Source organism: Anthonomus grandis, chromosome 17 (assembly GCF_022605725.1).
Source record: "Anthonomus grandis grandis chromosome 17, icAntGran1.3, whole genome shotgun sequence".
NCBI lineage: Eukaryota > Metazoa > Arthropoda > Insecta > Coleoptera > Curculionidae > Anthonomus > Anthonomus grandis.
In genome coordinates, this window is record NC_065562.1 from 17,298,535 (window position 1) to 17,318,886 (window position 20,352).

Genomic DNA, 20,352 nt, shown 5'->3' on the forward strand with positions numbered 1-20,352 from the left:
TTTTGGTTTTTTTTTGGAAAACTTTCACTAAAAAGATAGTGACTATAATAATGAGTACATTTACAGACCGGTTTATAGCATTAAACGCAAAAAAGCTGAACGTTTACTAATGATATAAGAAAATGTCAGTCGTATCCACTTTAATTATGCATAATTTTTATAAAATATTACAAGAAAATAATTTTGCATTGAGTACAGTGCAGAATAAAATTATGCATTTAAAGCAGACAAAAGTCAAACTTTTGGAGCAATTTTCCAGGCACTCCCCGAACAGATCCTCGCATTAAATTTATGGACTTTAGGCCATTGTTTATCAGCAAATCTAAGCTATACATAAATTTACCCACCATCCCCCTCTTAGCCTGTTCAAAGGGGGGTTTTCGGGGGGCGCTTATGACGCTTAAATTCGAACAAAGCTGACGAAGGTTTTGAATTAAACGACACATTAATCACCGAACCTTCCTGACGTTTCTGCGAAACATTCCTGCATATATTTTAGACCAAATATGCTTTAATAGTAGTACCACTAAGAATATGGCCATTTTAGTAGGGAATTGGGGTGAGTTTAAGAAGCAAAGGGAATTTATTTATGCTCCAAGGGATTTAATTTCAGAAGGGGCCAATTCGAAAGGAAACTCACGCTTGTTTGCTTATTCGGCCATCAGATGGTCCGACATAAAAAAGTTGAAAATGTTTGGAAAACTGTAAAATTTCCTTCCTATTTGGACCTAAAACTAAATTAATTTTGCGGCGCATTCCAGGGGTCACGGTGGTCGACCACGTAACAATAATATTCCCGGAATGTTCCAGGATTAATGATACACCCGGGTTTCACTTAAGACACGTCGCCATAAAGACATATTAGCTTGTTCGCTCCCTCTCTTGGTTGTACATTATGTCCCTTGAATTTGCCAGAAAATGGCGTTTGATTTATGGGTTAAACTGTGATTCTGTTATACGGGAAAGTCTGCAATAATTAGTCGAGGTAGAGTCTCAATAATCAATGGTTTTCTATTTGCTTTAAGAAACGTTTTCTTAAGAAATTGCAAATGCATCCAGGGCTTGATTTTAATTAATTGAAAATCAATTTTTAATTAAATATACCCCTTTTGGAAATTATATGCATGTCGCGTGAAATTCTATTGTTTATAGATTACGTCCGAGCTAATTAGATGTCGGATATCCGGATATAGTATGGAAATTCTCATTTTGCTTGTTTATTAAAATATAGATAAATCCCTTAAAGGAAGTTTAGGAAAAAATCACGGGCATTTCAATTGTTGATCAAAGAACTATAATTTTCGAAATTCATTAATTTTTTTATTGATTTTGAGAAGTTTTTAATTTTCTTTTTATTGAGGCAATTATATAAATTAAAAAGAAATTATAGACACTTCAATATCTGGTCGAAAAAATCAATTTTTGGTCAGAAATTGAATTGAATTGAATTGAATTGATTGATTTTGGGGAATTTTAATTTTTTTTGTTGATTCTAATAAATTTTTTTATTGATTTTGGATAGAGTGTTTATAATTTTTTTTATTGATTATGAAGAACATCTAAGAAATTAAATTATACCTCAAAATGACTAAAGAGCGAAGAATTTTGGAAATAAATTACAGGCACTGCGATTTCTAACTATAGAATTAAAATTTCATTCCTAATTCTCGTAATTCATCATTTTTTTTTAATTAATTTTGAGTAATTTATAATTTTTTTTTTTTGATTCTCGAATAATTGAGGACCGGCTCCTGAGAAATTTCTAATTTTTTACTGCCTCTAAAGAATTTTCTAATTTCTTTATTAATTCTCGAAAATTTAATAATTTTTTATTGATTTAGGGGGATTTGTTATTGTTTTGTTGATTGTAAGGAATTTCTAAAATAATTAAATTTTCCGAAGAACAATTCCAAAAATGTGAGTAATTTTAAAAACAAAACACAGAAAATTTAATTGTTTAATAAAAAAATGCATTGTGTTCGTTTGACCGAAAATTATAGGGATTTTTCCCAAAATTCCTCGCTTTTTGAAAATTCCGAACAAAATTTCTTTTTTTTTTAGAAATTTCCACAATCCATTAAAAAATTCAGAAAATTGTCAAATGCAATGAAAAAAATTATAAATTAGGAGAGTTTAAGAGGAAATGTTAATTCTTTCGTCAACAATTGGAAAGTCTGTAATTTTTTTAAAATTCTTTGCTTTGTGGGAATTGTGTTTTTAATTTTTTTTATTTACCACAAAAATTTGAAAATTTTCGAAATCAATAAAAAAATTTAGAAAATTTTTCTAATGAAATAAAAAAAATTATAAACTTGCAGAATTGATGAGGAAGTTTTATTTCCTTGGTCAATAATTGGAATGCCTGTGATTTTTTTTTAAATTCTTCGTTTTATGGAAATTGTGTATTTAATTTTTTTTTTAATTTACCACATAAATTTAGAAATTTCCGAGAATTAATAAAAAAATTTGAAAATTTTCCAATAAAAAAAAAATTATAAACTTGCAGAATTGATAAGGATATTTTATTTCTTCGGTCAATAATTGGAATGCCTGTAATTTTGTTTCAAAAATTCTTCGATTCTTGGAAATTGTGAATATTAAAATTATTTATTTTTTAATTCCTTACAATCACGAAAAAAAATTTGGAAATTTCCTATTAGTACTCTAAAGAATTTTCTAATTTCTAGATTGATTCTCAAAAATTTTATAATTTTTTATTGATTTAGGGGAATTCCTATTTTTTTTTGTTGATTGTAAGGAATTTGTAAAATAATAAAATTTTATTTGGAAATTTCCGAAGAACAATTCCAAAAATGTGAGTAATTTTAAGAACAAAACACAGAAAACTTAATTGTTTAATGTGTTAATTTAGCCGAAAATTATAACGATTTTTTCCAAAAATCCTTGTTTTTTGAAATTTCCGAACACAATTTCTTTTTTTTTTAGAAATTTCCATATTCAATTAAAAAATTTAGAAATTTGCCAAATGCAATAAAAAAATATATAAATTTGGACAAATGAAGAGGAAATTTTTTGGTCTACAATTAGAATGCCTGTGATTTTTTTTTAATTCTTTGCTTTGTGGAAATTGTCTATTTTATTTTATTTTTTATTCATTACAAAAATTTAGAAGTTTCGTAAAATCAATAAAAAAATTGGGAATTTTCCAATAAAATAAAAAAAATTATAAATTTGGGAAATTTTAATTCTTTGATCAATAATTAGAATGCCTGTGATTTTTTTTCAAATTCTTCGCTTTGTAGGAATGTATTTCATTTTTTTTTAATTTACCACGAAAATTTGGAAATTTCCGAAAATCAATAAAAAAATTTATACATTTTTCCAATTAAATAAAAAAAAATTATAAACTTTCTGCAGATGAGGAATTTTTAATTCTTTGGTTAATAATTGAAATGCCTGTATTTTTTTTTTAAATTCTTTACTTGTGGGAATTGTGAATTTTAATTTTTTTTAATTTACCGCAAAAATCTGAAAATTTCCGAAAATCAATAAAAAAAGTTTATAATTTTTTTCTAATGAAATAAAAAAAATTATAAACTTGCAGAATTGATGAGGAAGTTTAATTTCTTTGGTCAACAATTGGAATGCCTGTGATTTTTTTAAAATTTTTCGTTTTGTGGTAATTGTGTTTTTTTATTTTTTTTCAATTTCCCACAAAAATTTGGAAATTTCCGAAAATCAATAAAAATTGTACAAATTTTTCCAATTTTACCAATGAAATAAAAAAAATTCTAAACTTGCAGAATTAATAAGGAATTTTTAATTCTTTGGTTTATAATTAAAATCCCTGTGAATTTTTTTCAATTCTTTGCTTTATGGGAATTGCGTTGTTTATTTTTTTTTAATTTACCACGAAAATTTGGAAATTTCTGAAAATCAATAAAAAAATTTAGAAATTTTTGCAATGAAATAAAAAAAAATTATGAACTTGCATAATTGATGAGGAAGTTTTATTTCTTTGATCAATAATTGGAATGCCTGTGATTTTTTTTTAATTCTTCGTTGTCGGAATTGTGTATTTTATTTATTTTTTTTTAATTTTCACAAAAATTTGTAATTTTCCGAAAATCAATAAAAAATGTATAAATTTTTCCAATGAAATAAAAAAAATTATAAACTTGCACAATTGATGAGGAAGTTTTATTTCTTTGGTCAATAATTGGAATGCCTGTGATTCTCATTAAAATTCTTCGCTTTATGGAAATTGTGAGTTTATTTCTTTCTTTATTTCTCACAATCAATTAAAAAAATTTCCAAAATCATATAAAAAAAGTAAATTTTCTAAAATCAATGTAGAAACTTAAAAGACCCTTAAATTCCCCATAATTAACGTAAACAGAATTAGAAATTGCCCCAAATCCGACGAAAAAATTTGATTAACCAGTGCCTATATATTTTTTAAAATTTTGTCTTTTATTTAAATTTCTTAAAATTGACGCAAAATTATCAAAATTCCTTGGAAATTATTAAAAAAACTTCTTAAAATTGACAACTAAATTTCCAGGATCACCATTACCAGATCCCTCTGTCTCTCTGACCTACAAAACTTAAACAATTTTCTTAAAATTTCCCCAATAAATATTTGTTTAAAAACGGCCAATTGTTGTTGTACTCTTGAGCGAAAATCCAATTTTCTTCTGTACATAACGAATTAGTCTAGAAGCTCGAAAGCACAATTGCCTTATTGCCTACGATCTAATGCAATAACGTATCTGTCTCAAAGGGTCCAAATACAATTAGTTTCGGTTGACACAAGTTACACTATAGTCAACTAAGTGCCGTCAATAGACCAACTATGTAATAAGATTTCGCAAGAAACAACCCCAATTGGAACTTTCCGAGTTAATTGAAATAAAGAAGCCGTTTTGCGAATGCATAATTAAAATGTATACGGTGTTGCTTTGTGATTTGTTGAGATCACTTTTATTTTATTTGTTTTTTAGGATCATCAGAGTTGACAATATAAAATATTTCTCTCTACTCATAATAATTAATTAATTTAAAAAAAAGAAGTCAAACATTTAAAAATAGCCTGAAATAGCGGAAAAAATCACATTTTTTATGAATAATGAATTCTGAATTTTTTTGAACTGCAATTATTTTCTTCAAAATTTATTAATTATTAAATTAAATTGAATCAAAAAAATTTTTTTTTTGTTTAAAATACTTAAAATTAATTAAAACTTTAAATATTTCTCACAAATACAAAAAAAAAACGAGAAATTTTTCAGGTTAAATAATTGATTTAAAAATTCCTTACAATCAATTAGAAACACAGAATTGATAAAAAAAAACTGAAATTGTCCACAATCAATAATTTTTTTAAAAAAATTGTCGAGAATCAATATTTTGTTTTGAAATTTATTCATTATGGAGACTTTAGAGTTTGAGAGTCAATTGAGGTAAATTGAAATTTGATTTTACGAATTTCAATTTATTATCACATTCTTTTTTTTATCACAGGCATTTAATACAAAGTTGAAATTTAATTTCAGGAATTTCAAGTAAATTTTAATTAAAACCAGGATTCCATTTTTTTTTTAAATTTGAGTTTAAATTTAATTCCAAGAATTTCAACTCATTTTTTTCCACAACCCTGGAAGACTCTCATTCCAGGCATTTAAAATAATTTTGAATTTTGATTCCAGGCATTTTTTTTGTTGTATTTGGGAACTTAATTTTTTTTAATCTGGGGAATTTCAGGTTTTCTTATTAATTGTTAATAACTAAATTCTGAAAAATTTATAATTTTTGTTATTAATTGTAGAATTTTTTTAATTTTTTTATTTATTCTGCGAAACATTTTTTAAATCTAAATTTTTTATTGATTTTGAAAGATTTATATTTTATTCGTTAATTATAAAGAATTTTTTAATTTCCAAAGAATTTTTAATAAGTTCTAATTTTTCTTTTGTCAATTTGGTAAGATTCTAAAATTTTTGAATCAATTCTGAAATATTTCTTAAATTTCTTTGAATTTTTAGGAAAAAACATATCAAATTATAAAAACTTAAATTTGAAGTAATTCATAAAATAAATTCAGGAACTTAATTTAATTTCGAAATTCCTCCAAGCAATTAAAATATGTTTGAGTTTAATTCTAGGCATTTGAAGTAATTTTGAATTTCATTCCAGGAATTAAAATTCATTTTCATATTCTTTCAGGCATTTGAGACAAATTTGAAATTTTATTTCAGGAATTGCAAGTATATTTTAACTAAAGCCAAAATTCCATCTTTTTTTAATATTAGTTTAAATTTAATTCTAAGAATCTTAACCTATTTTGGGATTCTTCCAGGCATTTGAAATAATTTTGAATTTAAATTCCAGGCATTTGTTATGTTGAATTTGGAAACTTAATTTTTTTTAATCTGGAGAATTTCGGGTTTTTTTTTATTAATTGTTAATAACTTAATTTTATTTTTTTTTGTTTATTATAATTTTTTTCTTAAAATTATCTAATAATATAAAAAAATCAAATTTGAAGAAAAATATAAAAAAATCAAATTTGAAGTAATTTTTAAAATAGTTTCGAGAACTTAATTATAAATGTCGAAATTCTTCCAGGCAATCAAAAATTTTTTAATTTAATTCCAGGCATTTGAAATCATTTTTATTTTAATTATTCTATACATTACAAATAATTATCAATTATTAAATTGCAGGATTTTAAATTTAACTTAGAATTCCTCCAGGCTTTTGGAATGATTTTGTATTTCATTCCAATAAAACAATGTATTATTTTATTATCATAATTTCAAGTAATTTCTAATTAAAGTCCAACAATTTAAATTTTATTTTGAAATTCTTCCAGGCAATTAAAAATATTTTGAATTTAATTCCATACATTTTAAACAATTATCATTTAAATTGCAGAATTTTAAATATAACTTAGGATTCCTCCAGGCATTTGAAATAATTTTGAATTTTAATTCCAGGCATTTTTTTTGTTGAATTTGAGAATCTGGGGAATTTCGGATTTTTTTGTTAATTGTAAGTAATTTTGTTTTATTTTTTTTTTGATTATAAGGAATTTTTATATTTTCTTCTTAATTCTGAAAAATTTATAATTTTTGTTATTAATTGTAAAAAAATTTTAATTTTTTCATATATTTGGTAAAACATGTGAATTTTTTATTGATTTTTGAAGATTTGAAATTTATTTGTTAATTATAAAGAATTTTTTAATTGTCAAGAAATTTTTAATTTTTGTTTTCTAAAAATTTCTAATTTTCTTTGTCGATTCTGGAAGATTTTTAAATTTTTTAATCAATTCTAAAATATTAAGGAAAATATAAAAAATTCAAATTTGAAGTAATTTTTAAAATAATTTCACGAACTTAATTTAATTTCGAAATTCTTCCAGGTAATTAAAAATATTTTGAACTTAATTCCAGGCATTTGAAATCATTTTTATTTTAATTTCATACATTTCAAATAATTATCAATTAAATTGCAGGATTTCAAATGTAACTCAGGGTTTCTCCAGGCATTTAAAATAATTTTGCATTTCATTGCAACAAAACGATGTATTATTTTAATACAATAATTTCAAGTAATTTCTAATTAAAGTCCAACAATTTAAATTTAATTTCAGATTCTTCCAGGCTTTTGAAATAATTTGGCATCTAACTCAAGGTTCTATTTAAAATACTTTTTTTAATGTAATTCCAGGCATTTGAATTTTTTTTAATTTCATTAATAACGTCACTGTTTTGTCAAAATACTAATTTTATTTTTCTTTTGATTGTGGCAATTCTTATTTTTTTCACTAAACTTGGGGAACTTATAATTTTTTTGTTGATTTAAATAATTTTAATTCTAAGAATCGTACCTTCCAAAAGGGTTTTTATGACCAAATTCTATGTCGAAAATGCCTTTTTACCGACCACCGTTTTACTCCAAAATCCAGTTAAACAACAATCCGACCGCGAGATAAAAGCAAATTTCCAGATTCACCTCCGACCGTGTTTATGAACGTAATTGGTTATTTTAACCCCGGGCTCCACGCCATAATAATAACATGAACGAACAATTGGAGTTTAATTATTTAATTGTGAGCGTCGTATCCATTTAAATTATGCGTTTTTTTTTAACATGCGATGGAAAAAACTCGTATAAAATGGGGTATTATGAGCATTTTAAAGCATGCTTTCGATTAAGGGTAACAATAGGGGCTCGCTCCATTGAAAAGTGCTTTAAATAAAGGTTTTTGTCAATAATAATAATAATAATACTCGATTTGGATGGATTAGTTTTATTTTGTTGCGAATTGGAATGAAGGTCGAATGTTATATTTAAACCTGAATACAAAAGATTTTCGTAAATAATTTAATGGGTATCATGTACGTTTAAGTTTTGCATTATTTATTTTTTATTTATTATTTAAATTGGCTTTTTTATGTAGTTTGTTTGTTAGGGTGATTTTTTGGGGAATTTTGTAATTTTGTTATTAATATGCATTTGGATTTTTTTTATTGAGTCTGCAGAATTTTTGATGAAATCTGCTGATTTTTTAAGGAGATTAAATTTTAAAATTAATAAAATGTAAGGAAAAAATTATTAAAAATTTACCTTTACCACATTATTAGGTATAAAATATACGTTTATCGATTTATTATAATTAATAATAATAGACGCGTTTCTTATAATTATTTTTTTTATTTTTAGTAATCTAATTTTACATATTCCTTAGATTTATTACACATTTTGAAAATTATATGCAATTTATAACAAAAATGAAAATTATTAAAAAATAAAAAGTTCTACATAATTAAAGAAATTCTCAATTTTATTGACCAAAAAAAAATCTTAACTTTTTTTAAGGCCATTTTAAATGCCTGGAATTAAATTCAAAATAATTTCAAATATCTGCAAGAACCTCAAATTAAATTTAAATGCCTGGAATTAAATTCAAAATATTTTCAAATATTTGGAAGGACCTCAAATTGAATTGAAATGCCTGGAATTAAATTTCAAATAATTTCAAAAGGCTGGAAGTTATTCAAATTAAATTTTTATTTTTGGAATTATGCCTGAAAGAATCAAAAAAGGAATTTAATTGAAAATTCCTTAAAATGCCTGAAATTAAATTAAAAATTATTTCAAAAGCCTGTAAGTATTTCAAATTAAGTTTTAATTCCCTGAATTAAATGAAAAATTAGTTCAAATGCTTGGAAGAATCTAAAATGGAATTTAAATTCTTATAATTTAATTAAAAATTACATAAAATACTTCTGAAAGTTTCAATATGAGTTATAATTTTTGGAATTTAATTAAAAATTACTTAAAATGCCTGGAATTTAATTAAAACTTGCCTTTGAAATAAGGCTTGAAAGATTCTTAAAATGAATTTTAATTCTTAAGAATAAATTCAAAATTATTTCCAATATCTGGAAGTACCTCAAATTAAATTTAAATGCTTGGAATTAAATTCAAAATTATTTTAAATATCTGGAAGAACCTTAAATTACATTTAAATGCCTAGAATTAAATTCCAAATTATTTAAACTATCTGCAAGAATCTCAAATTAAATTCAAATGCCTGGAATTAAATTCAAAATAATTCCAAATATCTGGAAGAGCCTTAAATTAAATTCAATTGCCTGAAATTAAATTTTAAATAGTTTGAAAAGCCTAGAAGTATTTTAAATTAAATTTTAATTCTTGGTATTATGCCTGAAAAAATCTAAATAGGAATTTAATTGAAAATTACTTAAAATGCCTGGAATTAAATTCAAAACTATTTTAAATATCTGAAAGAACCTCAAATTAAATTCAAATGCCTGGAATTAAATTCAAAATAATTTCAAATATCTGGAAGAACCTTAAATTCAATTCAATTGCCTAGAATTAAATTTCAAATAGTTTGAAAAGCCTAGAAGTATTTTAAATTAAATTTTAATTATTGGTATTATGCCTGAAAAAATCCAAATAGGAATTTAATTGAAAATTACTTAAAATGCCTGGAATTAAATTCAAAACTATTTTAAATATCTGAAAGAACCTCAAATTAAATTCAAATGCCTGGAATTAAATTCAAAATAATTTCAAATATCTGGAAGAACCTTAAATTCAATTCAATTGCCTTGAATTAAATTTCAAATAGTTTGAAAAGCCTAGAAGTATTTTAAATTAAATTTTAATTATTGGTATTATGCCTGAAAAAATCTAAATAGGAATTTAATTGAAAATTACTTAAAATGCCTGGAATTAAATTGAAAATAATTTCAAGTATCTGAAAGAACCTTAAATTAAATTCAATTGCCTGGAATTAAATTTCAAATAATTTGAAAAGCCTAGAAGTGTTTTAAATTAAATTTTAATTTTTGGTATAATGCCTGAAAAAATCTAAATAGGAATTAAATTGAAAATTACTTAAAATGCCTGGAATAAGGTTCAAAATTATTTCAAAAGCCTGAAAGATTCTCAATGTAAATTTTAATTCTTAGAATTAAATTGAAAATTCCTGGAAATACTGGAATTAAATAAAAATTGGTTGATTTTAAATACCCGGATGATGCTTTTTTAATCTTTTTAATTTTTGCAAAAATTTTTTTTTTTTAAATTGCAGTACTTTATTTTTTTTCAAACGCTGAAATACGTATATATAAAAATTTTTAAAGAATTTGTACACAAATTTTTAAATTTGAAGTTGGTTTTTGAGTCCTAAGCACTTTCTGGCATTTGTATAACAAAAATAAATTTTTCAAAATTTTTTTTTCCGCAGTACATAATTTTTTCAAAAAAAGCCTAAAATAGGTCTTTTTAATAAAACTAAATCAAATTACTTTATCACACAGCGAAACATATTTCAGGACTTATCAAAGGCCTGAAAAGTATAAATATATAAAAATGGTGTCACATCCATTAAAATTATGCACGTTTATTATAAATTTATTTTTTAGCAAATAATTTGCAAAAAACTGTGTTATATGTCCATTCAAATTATGCAGATAGTGAGAGATCTATGAGATAATCCTCAAAACTCTAAAACATCCACAAAAATTCAATTAAAATCATACATTCTGACATAGTTACAAAGGTTAAATTTATTTCAAATAGATCCCTTAAAATCAATTTACTAATTGTTTATAAATCATACTTCCCTTTGTAGTTTTCTCTATGAAGAAACTGATATAGAGACTTTGGTCACTGCCTGTCTAAGATGAAAGCGGTTAGTTGCCTGGAATATAAAAATGCATACAAAGTTTCTAATGGCTTACGTAATCAGTTGCTTTCAATAAAAAAAAATATTAAGTACGTTATTTTTTTAAGTAAAGAGTTAGAAAGGAAGAGATCATCAATTATGTAGGAAATTTTCATCGTATTAAGCTTCTAGCTTTTGCTTTAGGTCTATTTTAGGTTTTTCCATGAGGAATACCACAGAGGGAGCTGTGCTATAAAAACTCTTTTTAAAACAAAAACTAGAGGCAATGATTTAAAGGGGAATTTTTTTAATTCAAATTAATTTTCCCTTCAACAACAAAATAAATTCCCAACCTCCTCCTCCTCCTCGAACGGCTTTTTATTTATGGTTAACCGTGGCTTTGCTCAGTCTTTTCCCGTCTAAGCTCCTAATACCGAAATAAACTCTGACCAAATATTTAACGAAATGGAAGTAGGAACTGGGGGAGGGGGGCTTAATGCGTCCAGGCTTTAGCGAAATTTGTGCCGTTAGAGGGTCGTAAAATTAAATTGTTCCCGCTGCCAGGCTAAAGTGTCCAGTCGTTCCAGATAAAAGACGTTAGCTAATACTCTGTTTGAATAATTTCGAATACTCGACGACGGATATCGTGGTAATCGACAAAGTCATGCAGTATTTTGCATAACTTTAATGGATATGGTGTCATTTTTATTTATTTTTTATTTACATTTTTTTTATTTACGATTAAGGAATTTAAAGAAATTATAAGGGATATATAAATGGAAGTTCGACTTTTCCACGTTTTTCTATATCATGGCTCTATTTTCTTATTAGTGTCTTGATCTCCAATTTTTTTTTTGGATAATTACTTTCTTGTTTAACTGTCTGGATAAACAGACCTGAAAAACTTTATTTTCCAGACAATTTGAACGCATTTTTGTTTATTTTTAAAACCGTTGATTTCTTGTTCAATACCTGGTTAGAAACGGATGTGTCTCTATATTTATCCCTAAAACCCTTTTTTTTGGAAATTTCCTTATAATTGACCAAAAAAAAATTTTTTTTTGACTAACGTTTTGATGCCTATAATATATTCCCCCATCTTTTTTCCTATAAATGCACCCAGAATTCACAAAAAAAAATATTTTTTTTTAAACGAAAACGTAAATTTTAATCTATAAATTGCATTTCCATGTCGACTAATTAACCCTCCACTCACATATGCTCTAGTAAAAGCACTCTTTAAAAACAAAATAAACAACAACAAAAATAAATTATTTTGCATTAAAAAACGACAATAATTAAATTAGCTTTCACCGTGAACTTTACTTAAAAGCACATTAAAATAATGGACGGGTGTAAAAAGGCTTCTAATGCCCCCTCCCCCTCAGACTTAATTGCAAATTTTAATTACAACTGGAATTAATTGTCCGACTCGTTAGAAATACTGTATAAACTGTGTCGGGTAACGACAACTAACTGTAAAATAATTACAAAGCATAACTTAAATGGGCACGATGCACCTTTTGTTCAGGTTTTAATGCTTATTTTCATTGGTTAAGTGTGCCATTAAGGATACAATCATTACAAGTACAAATGTATGTAAAATGTTTTAATGGGGATGTTACATCAGTTAAATGAACATGATTAAGAGGCATAACTTAAATGGATCTCATGCACTTTTCTTTTTGAAAGGGAAACTGGTCTGGATTCTCTTTAACTAAAGGGGAAAACAAGTGTAGAAATTTAAATAAATAACGTGAAAAAGTAAATAAAGATAATACATTAACTGAAGCCCGTCCAACTGGGTTTTCCGCAGGCCGAAAAGGAAAATTAGGTCCATCCATAAAGGGTAGAGGAAAAAAGTGGGGTCCGGTTATTTAAGCACACAAGCGAGAAAATAGAAAAGCGGGTAAAAGTGTTCGAGCGAGATAGATGGTAACTTGAGGATTTTAACCGAGGGGCCATTTGTTTCGGTCGACGGTGAATAAAAAAGTTTTTTTTTTGCTTTTTTTTTTTTTTGAAAAATGCCCGTCGATTTATAAACTTATCGCTTGATTTTTTCCCTTTTATGCCCTAAATCGGGCAATATAAAGGGCATTATTTCAGGAGGCCTAGTATATCTATCGCTTTTGGCCTTTATCGAGAGTCTCATCCCCTTCCGGGTTTTATTTATGAAATTATCCTGGTTTTTTTCCAGCATATTTAAAAAGAATGTTAGGGAAAAAGCACGTAAAAGTAAGGGGTGAAAATGCCATCCTAAGATGCGAGGTAACGAGGCGGAAAATGGCCAAACTACTGATCGGTCGCGTTAGCGATACCTCGTTATTCGGCTCTTGACGGATTTGTGTTTAGTTTCCCTTTTTTTTATGCTTTTCTCGTTAAAATCGACCGAGGTTTAAAGGGTTTTTAGTATGTTCAACAATTTTTTAAAGGCTAAATTAATTATTTAAAATGATTGGTCAGAGGATTTGTTGCAGTTTGTTTACTACATCACTAGAAAATCTGTTGTTTTTCCCTCTGCTTTTTAGGAGAGAAAAAACTGGTTTCCTGCCTAGTAATGAAGATGAACACTAAATTTATGGTAACTTTAAATTAGTGATTTTTCTAATTTCAGAAAAAACGGTAAAATGACCCTAAAGGCTAAAAGTTGTAAAAAAAATTATTTTATATGTCTAAAAATCTTGAAATGTGATACAATGGAATAAAAGCAGATTTTATTTTAAAAACTTGAATTATTTAAAAACTGCTCTAAAAATAGAGAAATTATTCCAAAAAATTATTCCAAATATCTGAAAATTTCTGAACTTCAACAAAACCTTATCCTAAAACTTAAAAATGAAAAGAAAAATTATTTAAAATGCCAGGCAGATGTGAAAAATGACCCTGAGGTCCAGGAATAGAACGAGATTTAATTGCAAATGCCTCAAATATTATAAAAATGCTCATAAAATATAAAAATTTATTTTAAAAACTAAAAACCTATTTCAAAATATAAAATGTACGTCTATGTCCCTACGTCTTCCAAATATTAAAAGATGAAATATTTGGAAGACGTAGAAACTGATTTTAAATTCCTGGAATGAAACGAAATTGTATGCCTGGAATATTATAAAAATTCTAAGTAAATCTGGAAAAAGCTAAAAATTATTTTAAAAAAATCAAGAATTCTAGAATTAAAAATTGAAATCAAAAACTTATTTCAAAACATTTAAAATAAATGATACATCATTTAAAATGATTGGAAGACGTGAAAAATGAACCTGATGTCCAGGAATAAAACGAGATTTTATTCCAAATATCTGGAATATTATAAAAATTTTAAAAATTTCAATAAAAATTTAAAATTCTAAATTTAAAAACTGAAAACAAAAACTTATTGTAAAATAATAAAATTAAAAGATAAATTATTTGAAATATCTGAAACACGTGGAAAATGACGCTTAGGTCCAGGAATAGAAAGAGATTTAATTCCAAATGCCCCAGATATTATAAACATGCTTACGAAATCTGGAAAAATTTTTTAATTATTTTAACAATTGTGAATTTAAAAATTGAAAGCAAAACCTATTTCAAAATATAAAAATTAATAGATGAAATATTTGGAAGACGTAGAAACTGATCTGAGAGTCCTGGAATTAAACGAATTATATATTTTATTCCAAATGCCTGGAATATAATAAAATGCTGAGCAAATCTGGAAAATTATTTTAAAGAATTCAAAAATTCTGGAATTAAAAATTGAAATCAAAAACTTATTTCAAAACATTTAAAATAAATGATACATCTTTTGAAATGATTGAAGAACGTGAAAAATTACCTTGAGGTCCAGGAATAAAACAAAATTTTATTCCAAATGTCTGGAATACTATAAAAATGTTAAAAAGTTTAAAAAAAAAATTAAAATTCTAAGTTTAAAAACTGAAAACAAAAACCTATTTCAAAATATAAAAATTAAAAGATTAAATATTTGGAAGACGTAGAAACTATCCTAAACTCCTGGAATAAAACGAAATTTTATTCCAAATGCCTGGAATAATATAAAAATGTTGAGCAAATCTGGAAAATGCTGAAAATTATTTTTTTAAATTCAAAAATTCTGGAATTAAAAATTGAAATCAAATACTTATTTCAAAACATTGAAATGATTGGAAGACGTGAAAAGTGACCCTGAGGTCCAGGAATAAGACGAGATTTTATTGCAAATGTCTGGAATATTATAAAGATGGTAAAAAATTTAAAAAATTTAAATTTAAAAACTGAATACAAAAACTTATTGTAAAATAATAAAATTTAAAAAAAAATTATTTCAAATATCTGAAAGACGTGGAAAATGACGCTTAGGTCAAGGAATGGAACGACTTTTGATTCCAAATGCCCCAGATATTATAAAAATGCGTGTAAAATCTGGAAAATATTAAAATTTGCTTCAACAATTCTGAATTTAAAAATTGAAAGCAAAACCTATTTCAAAATATAAAAATTAATAGATGAAATATTTGGAAGACGTAGAAACTGATCTGAGAGTCCTGGAATTAAACGAATTATATATTTTATTCCAAATGCCTGGAATATAATAAAATGCTGAGCAAATCTGGAAAATTATTTTAAAAAATTCAAAAATTCTGGAATTAAAAATTGAAATCAAAAACTTATTTTAAAACATTTAAGCTAAATGATACATCTTTTGAAATGATTGAAGAACGTAAAAATTACCTTGAGGTCCAAGAATAAAACAAAATTTTATTCCAAATGTCTGGAATACTATAAAAATGTTAAAAAATTTAAAAAAAAAAATTAAAATTTTAAATTTAAAAACTGAAAACAAAAACCGATTTCAAAATATAAAAATTTAAAGATTAAATATTTGGAAGACGTAGAAACTGTCTTAAACTCCTGAAATAAAACGAAATTTTATTCCAAATGCCTGGAATAATATAAAAATGTTGAGCAAATCTGGAAAATGCTAAAAATTATTTTTAAAAATTTAAAAATTCTGGAATTAAAAATTGAAATCATATACTTATTTCAAAACATTAAAATCATTGGAAAACGTGAAAAATGACCCTGAGGTCCAGGAATAAGACGAGATTTTATTGCAAATGTCTGAAATATTATAAAGATGGTAAAAAATTAAAAAAATTCAAACTTAAAAACTGAATACAAAAACTTATTGTAAAATAATAAAATTAAAAAGATAAATTATTTCAAATATCTGGAAGACGTGGAAAATGACCCTTACGTCAAGGAATGGAACGACTTTTGATTCCAAATGCCCCAGATATTATAAAAATGCTTGTTAAATCTGGATAATATTAAAATTTGCTTCAACAATTCTGAATTTAAAAATTGAAAGCAAAACCTATTTCAAAACATAAAAATTAATAGATGAAATATTTGGAAGACGTAGAAACTGATCTGAGAGTCCTGGAATTAAACGAATTATATATTTTATTCCAAATGCCTGGAATATAATAAAATGCTGAGCAAATCCGGAAAATTATTTTAAAAAATTCAAAAATTCTGGAATTAAAAATTGAAATCAAAAACTTATTTCAAAACATTTAAAATAAATGATACATCTTTTGAAATGATTGAAGAACGTGAAAAATTACCTTGAGGTCCAGGAATAAGACGAGATTTTATTGCAAATGTCTGAAATATTATAAAGATGGTAAAAAATTAAAAAAATTCAAATTTGAAAACTGAATACAAAAACTTATTGTAAAATAATAAAATTAAAAGATAAATTATTTCAAATATCTGGAAGACGTGGAAAATGACGCTTAGGTCAAGGAATGGAACGAGTTTTGATTCCAAATGCCCCAGATTTTATAAAAATGCGTGTAAAATCTGGAAAATATTAAAATTTGCTTCAACAATTCTGAATTTAAAAATTGAAAGCAAAACCTATTTCAAAATATAAAAATTAATAGATGAAATATTTGGAAGACGTAGAAACTGATCTGAGAGTCCTGGAATTAAACGAATTATATATTTTATTCCAAATGCCTGGAATATAATAAAATGCTGAGCAAATCTGGAAAATTATTTTAAAAAATTCAAAAATTCTGGAATTAAAAATTGAAATCAAAAACTTATTTTAAAACATTTAAGCTAAATGATACATCTTTTGAAATGATTGAAGAACGTAAAAATTACCTTGAGGTCCAGGAATAAAACAAAATTTTATTTCAAATGTCTGGAATACTATAAAAATGTTAAAAAGTTTAAAAAAAAAATTAAAATTCTAAGTTTAAAAACTGAAAACAAAAACCTATTTCAAAATATAAAAATTAAAAGATTAAATATTTGGAAGACGTAGAAACTATCCTAAACTCCTGGAATAAAACGAAATTTTATTCCAAATGCCTGGAATAATATAAAAATGTTGAGCAAATCTGGAAAATGCTGAAAATTATTTTTTTAAATTCAAAAATTCTGGAATTAAAAATTGAAATCAAATACTTATTTCAAAACATTGAAATGATTGGAAGACGTGAAAAGTGACCCTGAGGTCCAGGAATAAGACGAGATTTTATTGCAAATGTCTGGAATATTATAAAGATGGTAAAAAATTTAAAAAATTTAAATTTAAAAACTGAATACAAAAACTTATTGTAAAATAATAAAATTTAAAAAAAAATTATTTCAAATATCTGAAAGACGTGGAAAATGACGCTTAGGTCAAGGAATGGAACGACTTTTGATTCCAAATGCCCCAGATATTATAAAAATGCGTGTAAAATCTGGAAAATATTAAAATTTGCTTCAACAATTCTGAATTTAAAAATTGAAAGCAAAACCTATTTCAAAATATAAAAATTAATAGATGAAATATTTGGAAGACGTAGAAACTGATCTGAGAGTCCTGGAATTAAACGAATTATATATTTTATTCCAAATGCCTGGAATATAATAAAATGCTGAGCAAATCTGGAAAATTATTTTAAAAAATTCAAAAATTCTGGAATTAAAAATTGAAATCAAAAACTTATTTTAAAACATTTAAGCTAAATGATACATCTTTTGAAATGATTGAAGAACGTAAAAATTACCTTGAGGTCCAAGAATAAAACAAAATTTTATTCCAAATGTCTGGAATACTATAAAAATGTTAAAAAATTTAAAAAAAAAAATTAAAATTTTAAATTTAAAAACTGAAAACAAAAACCGATTTCAAAATATAAAAATTTAAAGATTAAATATTTGGAAGACGTAGAAACTGTCTTAAACTCCTGAAATAAAACGAAATTTTATTCCAAATGCCTGGAATAATATAAAAATGTTGAGCAAATCTGGAAAATGCTAAAAATTATTTTTAAAAATTTAAAAATTCTGGAATTAAAAATTGAAATCATATACTTATTTCAAAACATTAAAATCATTGGAAAACGTGAAAAATGACCCTGAGGTCCAGGAATAAGACGAGATTTTATTGCAAATGTCTGAAATATTATAAAGATGGTAAAAAATTAAAAAAATTCAAACTTAAAAACTGAATACAAAAACTTATTGTAAAATAATAAAATTAAAAAGATAAATTATTTCAAATATCTGGAAGACGTGGAAAATGACCCTTACGTCAAGGAATGGAACGACTTTTGATTCCAAATGCCCCAGATATTATAAAAATGCTTGTTAAATCTGGATAATATTAAAATTTGCTTCAACAATTCTGAATTTAAAAATTGAAAGCAAAACCTATTTCAAAACATAAAAATTAATAGATGAAATATTTGGAAGACGTAGAAACTGATCTGAGAGTCCTGGAATTAAACGAATTATATATTTTATTCCAAATGCCTGGAATATAATAAAATGCTGAGCAAATCCGGAAAATTATTTTAAAAAATTCAAAAATTCTGGAATTAAAAATTGAAATCAAAAACTTATTTCAAAACATTTAAAATAAATGATACATCTTTTGAAATGATTGAAGAACGTGAAAAATTACCTTGAGGTCCAGGAATAAGACGAGATTTTATTGCAAATGTCTGAAATATTATAAAGATGGTAAAAAATTAAAAAAATTCAAATTTGAAAACTGAATACAAAAACTTATTGTAAAATAATAAAATTAAAAGATAAATTATTTCAAATATCTGGAAGACGTGGAAAATGACGCTTAGGTCAAGGAATGGAACGAGTTTTGATTCCAAATGCCCCAGATTTTATAAAAATGCGTGTAAAATCTGGAAAATATTAAAATTTGCTTCAACAATTCTGAATTTAAAAATTGAAAGCAAAACCTATTTCAAAATATAAAAATTAATAGATGAAATATTTGGAAGACGTAGAAACTGATCTGAGAGTCCTGGAATTAAACGAATTATATATTTTATTCCAAATGCCTGGAATATAATAAAATGCTGAGCAAATCTGGAAAATTATTTTAAAAAATTCAAAAATTCTGGAATTAAAAATTGAAATCAAAAACTTATTTTAAAACATTTAAGCTAAATGATACATCTTTTGAAATGATTGAAGAACGTAAAAATTACCTTGAGGTCCAGGAATAAAACAAAATTTTATTTCAAATGTCTGGAATACTATAAAAATGTTAAAAAATTTAAAAAAAAAAATTAAAATTTTAAATTTAAAAACTGAAAACAAAAACCGATTTCAAAATATAAAAATTTAAAGATTAAATATTTGGAAGACGTAGAAACTGTCTTAAACTCCTGAAATAAAACGAAATTTTATTCCAAATGCCTGGAATAATATAAAAATGTTGAGCAAATCTGGAAAATGCTAAAAATTATTTTTAAAAATTTAAAAATTCTGGAATTAAAAATTGAAATCATATACTTATTTCAAAACATTAAAATCATTGGAAAACGTGAAAAATGACCCTGAGGTCCAGGAATAAGACGAGATTTTATTGCAAATGTCTGAAATATTATAAAGATGGTAAAAAATTAAAAAAATTCAAACTTAAAAACTGAATACAAAAACTTATTGTAAAATAATAAAATTAAAAAGATAAATTATTTCAAATATCTGGAAGACGTGGAAAATGACCCTTACGTCAAGGAATGGAACGACTTTGGATTCCAAATGCCCCAGATATTATAAAAATGCTTGTTAAATCTGGATAATATTAAAATTTGCTTCAACAATTCTGAATTTAAAAATTGAAAGCAAAACCTATTTCAAAACATAAAAATTAATAGATGAAATAT

The 20,352-nt window shown here is 24.8% G+C and overlaps 1 protein-coding gene across 5 annotated transcripts in view; it reads left to right on the forward strand.

Annotated features, from left to right (window-relative positions):
* The window catches only part of LOC126746287 (5-hydroxytryptamine receptor-like), a 278,830-nt gene that overhangs the window by 60,946 nt on the left and 197,532 nt on the right, over positions 1-20,352 (forward strand). The gene's annotated exons all lie outside the window — the stretch shown is intronic.